Here is an 11296-nt window from a genome sequence, read left to right as displayed (position 1 = left end):
AAGCCCACATGAATATTAAAATTTGAAAATTAAAAACCTATTTAAAGATTATGGTAAGAGTACATGCACAGATCTGAGAGAGAAAAACTCTTCACGAGGTCTTGTCATGCAGTGATTCCCTGAGCACATTCACCACCTCCTAAGGATCTCACGAGATGCATTAAGTTGCAGATTTGAACATGCAACTGACCCAAGTTGGTTTTCTGGATTGTTACATGTCATTCTTCTTTTTTTTTTTTTTTAGAGGTTTTTGTTATAGGGTGCATGTGTTGTCCAGAAAGGCAGAGAGAGACAGAGAGACAGAAAGCGAGAAATCACCGCCCAGGGGAGATGGCCACGCCATAATCCCTTCTCCTCTGTTCTCCTCTTGGGATCTTGGGCATGCACACACACGCGCCCGGAGTGAGTTTAAGCCACCGGGTCTGGGACTCGAACGGCCGTCAACTACATGGGAGTTCAGCAACATAGCCATTACGCTAACTGCTGGTCCCATGTTATTCCTCTTTGGCACAGGAGCTTTTGTGATGCGTGTAGCAGGCTATACTATTAATGACATGTGAGACCTGGACTATAATACAAAGGTAATAAGAGCAGCAAATTAACCAATAGCCGCTGGAGACGTTTCAACTTTCAAATCCTTTTGTTTTTCTTGAAGGACTCCTGACCTTGGCACTGTGCGTTCTTTTCTGTCAGAGCTCTGGGAACGGCATCCATACTTCTTGTCATCACCTACTCACTAATGAAAAGAATTACATACTGGCCTCAGTTAGCCTGGGAATTGACTTTTGTTTTCTGTTTTCCTTTCTTTTCTTTTTTTTTTTTTTCTTTTAGGAAGAGATTTTTGCTATAGGGTGCATGTGTTTGTCAGAAAGAGATAAAGATAGAGAAAGAGAAAGTGTGAAATGGCTCCCTAGGGAGACAGACACACAGCAATCCCTTCTCCATTCTCCTCTCAGGATTTTGGGCATGCACACACTCATGTACGATGTGTTTCAAGCTGCCGTATCCAGAACCCAAACCATGCATGTGGGAGTTAATTGCCTTAATCACTTTGCCACCTGCTGCTCCCACCAGTTGATTTTTAACTGGTGAGTATTATATAGATGGTCTGCTATCATGGATTCCTGTGATCCAGCTATTTGCTGGCCTCTTTATTTTTTTTCTGGAATTATTTGGACACTAGTATGTGATAGTATTTATGCTCATCACGATAAAAGAGATGATGCTCTGGCTGGTCTCAAGTCCATGGCACTGCGATTCAGTGAGAGCACCAAGCTTTTAGAGGTTTTTGCTATAGGGTGCATGTGCTTGCCAGAAAGGCAGAGAGAGACAGAGAGACAGAAAGCGAGAAATCACCGCCCAGGGGAGATGGCCACGCCATAATCCCTTCTCCTCTGTTCTCCTCTTGGGATCTTGGGCATGCACACACACGCGCCCGGAGTGAGTTTAAGCCACCGGGTCTGGGACTCGAACGGCCGTCAACTACATGGGAGTTCAGCAACATAGCCATTACGCTAACTGCTGGTCCCATGTTATTCCTCTTTGGCACAGGAGCTTTTGTGATGCGTGTAGCAGGCTATACTATTAATGACATGTGAGACCTGGACTATAATACAAAGGTAATAAGAGCAGCAAATTAACCAATAGCCGCTGGAGACGTTTCAACTTTCAAATCCTTTTGTTTTTCTTGAAGGACTCCTGACCTTGGCACTGTGCGTTCTTTTCTGTCAGAGCTCTGGGAACGGCATCCATACTTCTTGTCATCACCTACTCACTAATGAAAAGAATTACATACTGGCCTCAGTTAGCCTGGGAATTGACTTTTGTTTTCTGTTTTCCTTTCTTTTCTTTTTTTTTTTTTCTTTTAGGAAGAGATTTTTGCTATAGGGTGCATGTGTTTGTCAGAAAGAGATAAAGATAGAGAAAGAGAAAGTGTGAAATGGCTCCCTAGGGAGACAGACACACAGCAATCCCTTCTCCATTCTCCTCTCAGGATTTTGGGCATGCACACACTCATGTACGATGTGTTTCAAGCTGCCGTATCCAGAACCCAAACCATGCATGTGGGAGTTAATTGCCTTAATCACTTTGCCACCTGCTGCTCCCACCAGTTGATTTTTAACTGGTGAGTATTATATAGATGGTCTGCTATCATGGATTCCTGTGATCCAGCTATTTGCTGGCCTCTTTATTTTTTTTCTGGAATTATTTGGACACTAGTATGTGATAGTATTTATGCTCATCACGATAAAAGAGATGATGCTCTGGCTGGTCTCAAGTCCATGGCACTGCGATTCAGTGAGAGCACCAAGCAGTGGCTCAGCAACTTTGTTGTGGCAATAGTGGGGATGCTGGGCCTGGTGAAATTCTTACTATGCTGTTCTGCTAAGCATAGGAGACCACGTGGCCCACCAGATTTATACTCTAGACATCCACAGATCTGAGGATTGTTGTAATAAATTTACATCCCACCAAACAATAGGATTAATAGTTTTGTTAGGGATTATCCTTGGCAATTTGTGGAAAGAAAAGAAGGCAGATGAGGGACCAGCAGATGGCTTAATGGTTACATTGCTGAACTCCCATGTAGTCGATCACAGTTCAAGTCCTGGAGTCGGCAATTTAAAACTCATACCAGGGTACCTGTGCATACATGCCCAAAATTCCAAGAGGAAAATGGAGGAGATGGGATTGCAGTGTGACCATCTCCCCAGGGGGTAATTTCTCACTTTCTGTCCCTCTGACTCTCTCTGTTTCTCTAGCTAGTACATGAACCCTATAGCAAAAATCTCTCTTGAAAAAAAAAGATGATGATGAAACAGAAAAATATAGATAGTAGAATAGAAAGTTAGCAAATGAAATTTATCTAGGACTTATTAAAACAGAATTTTATGAGACACTTTCAGGTCTTGTTATCGTATAACTAAATTTGAATAAGCATTCCGTTATAATATGTTAAGGAATTAGGAATCAGAAGATGAAAATTTAGAGCATATTTGCCTGGTTTTTAATTCACCTCTTTGCTTGCAAAATTTTTCCCATCGCAGAAACCAGTGACTCTTCAGGATTCAAGGTGATCTTGAGTATTTATGTTGATGAGTTCTTTTGACCATTGTAATTTTCATTGGAAGTTATGGGAATTGTATGAATTTAGGCACTTTAGAAAAAGCTTGTTGCTTATCTCATTTAAATGAATGTCTGTGTAGGATAAGGATTCTCCTTTTCTTTGGAGAAAAATAAAAGCAGTCCAGGGCTGGGGATAGGGAGTGGAAAAGTTTGCTCAAGCAAAGAATCTTTGTCACTTAATAACATTAAAAGTTCTTCAAATTATACAAGCAGCTTGAACAATTGTGATTTAACCTTGAATAGAATTTTTTTAGATAAGAAACTAATGTAGTTCTAGAATATATGCAGAGTAATTTATACTAATGTTTTAGTTATGTTTTTCCCTTTTATTCTTCCTTAGATGTTATATGAAGGCAGTTGTGACTTCTGTTGACTTAAGCTTTATTCTTTTGCATATAAGCCATTATTTTTATGGCCAAATTCATTTGTGGTAGTTGTGGGAGGGTTGGAATTAAGAAATGTATTGGATACAATGTCCTTACCAACAATATAAATTATTTTTGTTACAACAGTTTTTTTGTAAGCCAGTAAAGCATATAAAATACATTCATTGCTATTTGCAGTACTTTGTGGCAAATATGAAATTGTTGCTTATTCTAGTTCCATATTGAGGTTATTTTTAACACAGCTGAAACTGTGTTAAAAACATTAATTGGCTTGACACGTCTAGTTGTAAATGAACACTTCTTGTCATAAATCTTGAGAAAATTGGCATCAAACTTCAACATATTCTGTTTTCAGTAGTTTAGTTTCTCAGTATTATATTGCATTAAGGAGAAGAATCTGTGTTTAAACTTCTTCAAAGCTATGTAACTTGATATTTGCTCTTTTGATATTTTATGTGGCAAATACCAGCTCAAATGCCTGTATTCCTGACTCCCCATTCTATCACAGCTCCATTAGATAGAGCGTCTTTATCAGTCTCAAGGACATTGTGATGTTTCCTTACTATCTGTCACCTTTAGTTTCTAAAGTTTAGCTCTTGCCTTGTAATCCCCATACTTAAATGTGTAGGATTGCCTAATGTGTGTTCTGTGGTCTAATATTTCTGGTTTTTTGTGTGTGTGACCTCATCTTCCACCTACTTTTAGATTTATCTCCACTTATTCTTTTTTCTTGAGGTAAACTTATGTATATTAAAATTCACAAATCTTAGCTGAACAGTGTTGACATTTAAGCACAGGCACACATGAAACCCAATCCCCTTTCACAATATAGATGGAGTTTTTCCATATCTTTGGAAAGTGTCTTTTGGCCCCTTTCAGTCAGTCCTCCCACCTTTAGAAAAGCATTGATTAATTTTTTCATTTTAAACCTTACATTTGTTTTACCTTTCTTACTGTTTTCTGTGTAAGTGAACTGGTACTCTTTGTATAAGGCTTTGCTCTGTATGTTTCTGAGATTTATCTTTGTTATTGCCTGAAACAATAGTTCATTGTTTGTTTTTTGTTTGTTTGTTTGTTTGTTTTTGGGGGTTTTTTGGAGAGTTTTTTGCTATAGGGCATGTGCGTTTGCCAAAACGACAGAGACAGACAGAAAGCGAGAAATCACCCCTGATGGGCTACGCTGCAATCCCTTCTCCTCCATTCTGCTCTCTGGATCTTGGGCATGCATGCACACATACCCGGTGTGAGTTTAAGCCACTGGGCCTATGACTCAAACCGTAGTCAATTATGTGGGAGTCCAGCAACATAGCCATTATGCCAACTGGTAGTCCCTAGTAGTTCATTCTTGAGTGCTAGTCCATATTAGAAGTTCCATAAATAATTTATCCATTCAGTTTAATGGACATTTGGGTTATTTACTGTTTTTGGATATTGTGAGTAAATCTCCTATGAATATTTGCGTATTAGTCTTCTTGTGAATATAGGTGATTCTTGTTATTCACTGCAATTATGTTCTGTAAAGTCACTGAACACTGAAATATCGAATAGTGAACCATTGTTTCTAAGGGATATTCAGGGTTAGGTTTTTGTAAGTCTCTGGTCACATTTTTGTTATCAACATAATTTTATGAATGTTACTTTTTAAAAGACAACTTATTTAATATATATGAAAATCACACCAGGCACATAAGCATGCGTACCCAAAATCCTGAGAGATGAATAGAGGAGAAGGGTTGGCATGGCCATCCCTCCTGGGGATGATTTCTCACTTTTCCTCTCTGTGTCTCTCTGTCTCAGTGAGCACACATGCCCCATAGCTAAAAGAAACTTAAAAAAAAAAAAAAAAGCCCAGGAAGTTGAAAATAATTATGCCTACAAATTATGAAAGTGTTGCAAATACTGATTTGGGGTTAGAAATAAATTTTACTGAGTAGGTGAATTCACAAATGTGGAATCTGCATGTAATGAAGATTCACCGAATGTAGTCTTATTGTTCTTAAATACTAACAAGTTAATAGTACCTTTAACTTTATAAGGTACTTTTGAGCCTTTTTCCAAAGTATAATTGTATCATTTTAAATTACCACCTGCAATGCATAAGAATTCAAGTTGTTTCATATTTTCAGCATTTGACATTATCAATCTTTACACTTAACCATTGTATTTATTTGATTTTTGTTTGCTGTAGTTATTTGTTCATGTCTTATTTCTGCCAACTGGGAATATTTATTTATTTATTTATTATTTTAGAGAGATTTTTGCTAGTAGAGTACGTGTACTTGCCAGAGTGACAGAGACAGAGATACAGAAAACAAGAAATCACTGCCCCCCAAGGGGGATGCCCATGCTGCAATCCTGTCTCCTCCATTCTATTGGGATTTTGGGCATACATGTACACATGTCTGGTGTGTTTTAAACTACTGGGTCTGGGACTCAAACCACATCAACTATGTGGAAGTCCAGCAACATAACCATTATGCTATTATGCTGATGCCTTGTTTATTTATTTTCAAAAGTTTTCTTTTATTCAGAAGAGGTAGTATATGCACTCACACAAGAAACAGAGAAGGAAGGAGGAGAGGTAACTTTGACAGGGTCTCTTCATGCCACAATTTTTCTCTCATTTCTCCACAGCTCCTTGGGATCTTGAATTGCCCATGCATTACACCTGGGTTGTTTTCAAATTAACTTGGGATCAGAACCTGTAATCAGCCATGTGGTTTCCAGCATTGCATTTTAGTGTACTGTACCATTGAGGCTGGGCCCCAATTGGAAACTTTTTCACGGAAGCCTATAATTTATTCTTATATTTGCCAAAATTATATTTTGGAGAAGTACTATAACCTTTTTATGTAGACTTTGGAGCCATATAGTATGGGTTGAAAGCTGAGCTCTTAAAGTTTTGGGAACTTGGACAATAAAAATAACATAGCAATGGAACAGAAAGTGGCATAGTAGTTAAGGTGCTAGACTCCCACATTGTCAACCATGGTTCGAGTTCCGGACCCAGTGGCTTGAAACTTCCACAAGGAGCATGTGTATGCATGCCCAAAATTCCAGGAGAAGAATGGAGAAGCAATTACAGCATGACCTCAGGGGTTGATTTCTCAATTTCTGTCTATCTCTCTCTGTCTCTCTAGTGAGCTCACACCCCTGTAGCAAAAGTCTCTCCCCCAAAATAAATAAATAACATACCAGTTAATAAACTTTAAATAATTATAATAATTTGGGTCTCTCAACAATCAGGTATCAATTTGGAAGTCAAACCTCATCCTAGATCAAATGAGTAGGAAATACTAAAACAGAATTTCAAATTCATGTTTAATTGACTTCGAAAGCTATGTTCTTAATCACTGTCCAAAACAGTAGTGCCACCTAAGCCTCATCTTAAAGCCTAATGTATATCACTAATTTTGCTTAACATTCTTAATTAAGATGTAAATTAAGGTACACCTTTAAATATATTGAGTCTAATAATCCATGAAAATTTGGTACTTAAGATTTTTCAATAAAAGTACATAATTTTCAGTGTGGCAATTTTGCACATCTTTCATTAGACATATTACTGGTTATGCAACACTTTGTGATGCCTTTGTAAGTGGTATCATCTTAAACTCTTCACATGTAACTGCTTTATACAGTTGACTTTTTAAATAGTGACCTTATATCCTTCTATCTTGATAAATGCACTTATTAATTCTACTAAGTTTATCTGTATTTTCTTTGCTTTTCTAAATGTAAAATCATGTTATTTGAAAATAATGATAGTTATATTCTTTTATTCCAATACTTTAGCTATTCTTTCTTTCTTTTTTCTGTTTTTCTTTTAGAGATTTTTGCTATCGGGCACATGTACTCGCTGGAGAGACAGAGACAGAAAGTGAGAAATCACCACCCACCTCACCCCTCTCCCCCATGACTACACTGTAATCCCTTCTCCTCCATGCTCCTCTAGAGATCTTGGGCACACATGCACATGAGCCCAGTGTGAGTTTTTTTTGTTTGTTTGTTTGTTTGTTTTTGAGAGGTTTTTGCTATAGGGCACATGTGCTCACCCAAAAGACAGAGAGAGACAGAAAGCGAGAAATCACCCCCCCGGGGGATGCCCATACCACAATCCCTTCTCCTCCATTCTCCTCTTGGGATCTTGGGCATGCACGCACATGCTCCCGGCGTGAGTTTAAGCCACTGGGCCCAGGACTTGAACCACCGTAGACTGTGGGAGTCCAGCAAAAATGCTGGTCCCCCCCAGTGTGAGTTTTAAGCTTCCGGGTCTGGGACTCAAACTGCAGTCAGTTATGTGGGAGTCCAAAGATATAACCATTATTATGCCTTTGCTGTTCCTTCTTTTTTCTTTTTTAATTGCTGAAGGATGTATGTGTTTCCCAAAGACAGAGGGAGAAAGCAAATGGTCTTCCCTCAATCCCTTCTCTTCCATTCTCCACCCTGCCAGGATTTGGGCGGACATGCACAACCATATACCTGGCATGTTTTCAAGCTACCAGGACCAAGAATCTGTGGTTAGTTGTATGGGATCCAGTTCACTTAATCACCAAGCTATGGGGGTGGTCCTAGCATTTTTCTTTTTATTTATTTCTTTCTTTTTATCTTTTTGCCTTATTGTATTGGCTAGCACCCTTAATTCAAGTTTGAATAAAAATGATAATGGATAGATATTTTCCTCTTGTTCTCAATTAGAAAGGAAAACTTTTTTAACATTTTATGATTAAGTGTAATGTTTACTTTAAGTTTTGTAGGTATCCTTTATCAGATTAGAAAATTTCTATTTCTAGTTGACTGAGAGTTTTTATCATAAATAAGTGTTATTACTTTTTTTTTTTTTTTGGTCAGACGTTTTTGCTACAGGGCGCATGCACTCACCAAAGACACACAGAGAGAGAAAGTGAGAAATCACCCTGTTGGCGGGAGGGGAGGCAGCCACTCCACAGTCCCTTCTTCTCCATTCTCATCTCAGGATTTTGGGCACACATGCACACGTGCCTGGCATGTGTTTCAAGCTGCCAGGTCCACGAGTAGAACTTCAGTTGACCATGTGGAAGTCCAGCACTTTAACCACTACACTACTTGCTGGCTCTGATAGTTGTTAAATATTATTAAATTTTTTTTGCATGTATTACAATGATCATATTTTTTTTTTCCTTTGACAGAAATGTTAATGTAGTGAATTATATTGACTCATTTTTTTAAACGTTAAACCAATAATTTGGTTGAGATGTTTTATACGTTTTCTGATCTGTGGATTTAAGGTGCTACTGTTGTATTTGGGATAGTTGTGTGTATGATTACGGAAGAGACAGTCTTGTGATCTTCCTTCCTTGTCTAGTATTGATATCAAGGTCATATAGGAAGGGCACATTTTTTTTTTTCTAATTTCTGGAAGAATTTATATAAGGCTGGTGTTATTTCTTTATTAAAATAACTAAGCTGGCCTTTTAGCACAGTGGTTTAGGGAGCTAGATCCCTCATGGCTGGCTGTGATTCAGTCCTGGCCTCAGTGATTTGAAAAATACTGCAGGCACACATATGCTTATTATGTCCCAACTGTTGCAGGATGGAAAAATGAAGGAAAAGGGATATCAGCATGACCACACTGCATTGAGGAGAGTGCTGCTTTCCCTCTCTCTGATGAGTGTGCATGCCCTCTGGCAGTAAGAAAAAAGAAAGCAGAGGATAAAAAATCAGTAACTGATCTTTTTTTTCTTTTCAATTACTATTACTCTTACATTCTTTTCTTATATTAATGCAGTGGCTAGAATCTCTATTATAATGTTGAGTCACAATGATCAGAGTGAATATCCTTGCTTTGTTTTCAATTATTTGATGTAAAGCCCTCAGTATCTTATAAGCACTCTAAGTACTTGGTGTTTTTTATTGTTGTTTTTATTCTTGAATGTTGAGTTTTTTTTTTTTTAATTATGAATTTGTGTTGGGCTTTTCCAGCAAATATATGTATTAACATTATATAGTTTTATATATTGGACTGTGTTGAGATTGTAAAATGTCAATCCAGTATTGCATTTATGGAATAAGCCCCACTTGGTCATGATATATTATGTTTTTTATGTATTGCTCTATTTACTTTCTTTCCTTTTTTTTTTTTTTTCTGAAGAGGTTTTGCTATAGGGCGTGTGTGCTCACCAGACAGACAGAGAGAGACAGAAAGCGAAAAATCATCCCCCAGGGGGAATGGCCACGCTGCAATTCCTTCTCCTTCATTCTCCTCTCGGGATCTTGGGCACGCATGCACACGTGCCTGGCATGAGTTTTAAGCCAGCCGGTCCGAGACGTGAACCGCGGTTGACTATGTGGGAGTCCAGCGACATAGCCATTATGCTAACTGCTGGTCCCTTTACTTTCTATTTTTGAAAGAACTTTTGTATTTTTTTTTTACTTTAAATTTATTTATTTTTTACATTAATTCACTATACATCATTACAGTGTGCAAATGAATTTTCCATCCAAAATACACTGTATATTGGCTCAATCAAGCACCCCAACATACATGGTATCAGCAAATAATTTTCCACTTCTTATGTCTTGTATACTTTTTTATTTTTTTTGCCATCCTTTTTTTTTGCCATCTTTGATTCCCTATCCCTCACCCTCTGCTGTGTCCCACCCACCTCCCACATTGTCTCTGGTATCCATGGTTGCTTTCTATGCCTTTTCCCCCCATTTAATTGATTTGCTAATGAACTTAATTAGTCTAAATATTTCCAATAGCAAGCACAGCTGATATACACCTATACATGAACCCAAGTCTGACTTTAGGCATAAACCTCAGTGAGTAGAATGAACATACTATAATGTAGTACCTAGCTGGGGCTATATAGCTTACTGCAGTCATCAAATATGCATTTTAAAAAAAAATTTGATAAAAACAGTTTTACTGTTTTTTTTTTCTCCTGAAACTTTTTTTTAATTACTTATCATTCATTTCCTGAGCATCATCACAACATACTGAATGTGGTTTCTCATCTAGAATAAACTGCATAGTGGCTTAATCATGCATGTTATCATCAATAATATTCCATTTCTACTTTCATATATATGTATATAAATGTTTTTTTGCCCCATGTTTGACCCTCTGCCCTTTCCCACTCTCTTATTCTACTATCTCTGCTATATACAGTTGTCTTCCATTCCTTTTCCCCCAACATTTTGTTGATCACACAATATCATAAGTAATCTAACTACTTTCAATAGCAAGATCAGCCGATGGTTTCAAGAAAAGCGGTTTTGAACTGGTAAGGATATTTCTTTGAAACTTAAAGCCTAGAAACAGGTTAGTATTCTGTTCAAATAGTAGGTACATGAACCTATTGACAGCTCAAGACAGGACAAAAATTCTTTAAAACCGTACAACAAAGCTTAGAAGAAAAGCAGCAATATTTTAGTCAAGTCACAGAATGTTGTTTCATCAGTTCAGTCTCATGTACTTAATCTTTATTCTGTTGTGGTTTGATCTTCCAGATTGAATTCTGGGTTATAATATTCACCTCCAGACATTGTCCCTACAATTAAGTTGCCCACTTTCTTAGTTTCTGAACTTTTATTTCTGTGTATCTGCATTTAATTTTACTGACATAGCACTCCCTTAAGAACTTCTTGGAGATCTGGTCTGGTACTGGTAAATTCTTTTAGGTTTTGTTTATCTGGGATTGTTTGTGTCTTTTCTTTACAAATGAACCATAATCTTGCTGGGTACAGTATTCTCGGTTGAAATTGCTTTTCTCTTAACAACTTTGAATATATTTTCCCAT

General features: G+C 37.6%; 1 pseudogene; it reads left to right on the top strand.

The window, feature by feature from the left end:
• Positions 1–1529: 1529 nt before the first annotated feature.
• Positions 1530–3499, top strand: LOC102480769 (4-hydroxybenzoate polyprenyltransferase, mitochondrial pseudogene; annotated as a pseudogene).
• Positions 3500–11296: the final 7797 nt, after the last annotated feature.

This window comes from Tupaia chinensis, unplaced genomic scaffold (genome assembly GCF_000334495.1).
Source record: "Tupaia chinensis unplaced genomic scaffold, TupChi_1.0 Scaffold000609_1, whole genome shotgun sequence".
NCBI classification, from domain to species: domain Eukaryota; kingdom Metazoa; phylum Chordata; class Mammalia; order Scandentia; family Tupaiidae; genus Tupaia; species Tupaia belangeri.
This window is presented reverse-complemented; position numbering and strand designations above follow the sequence as displayed.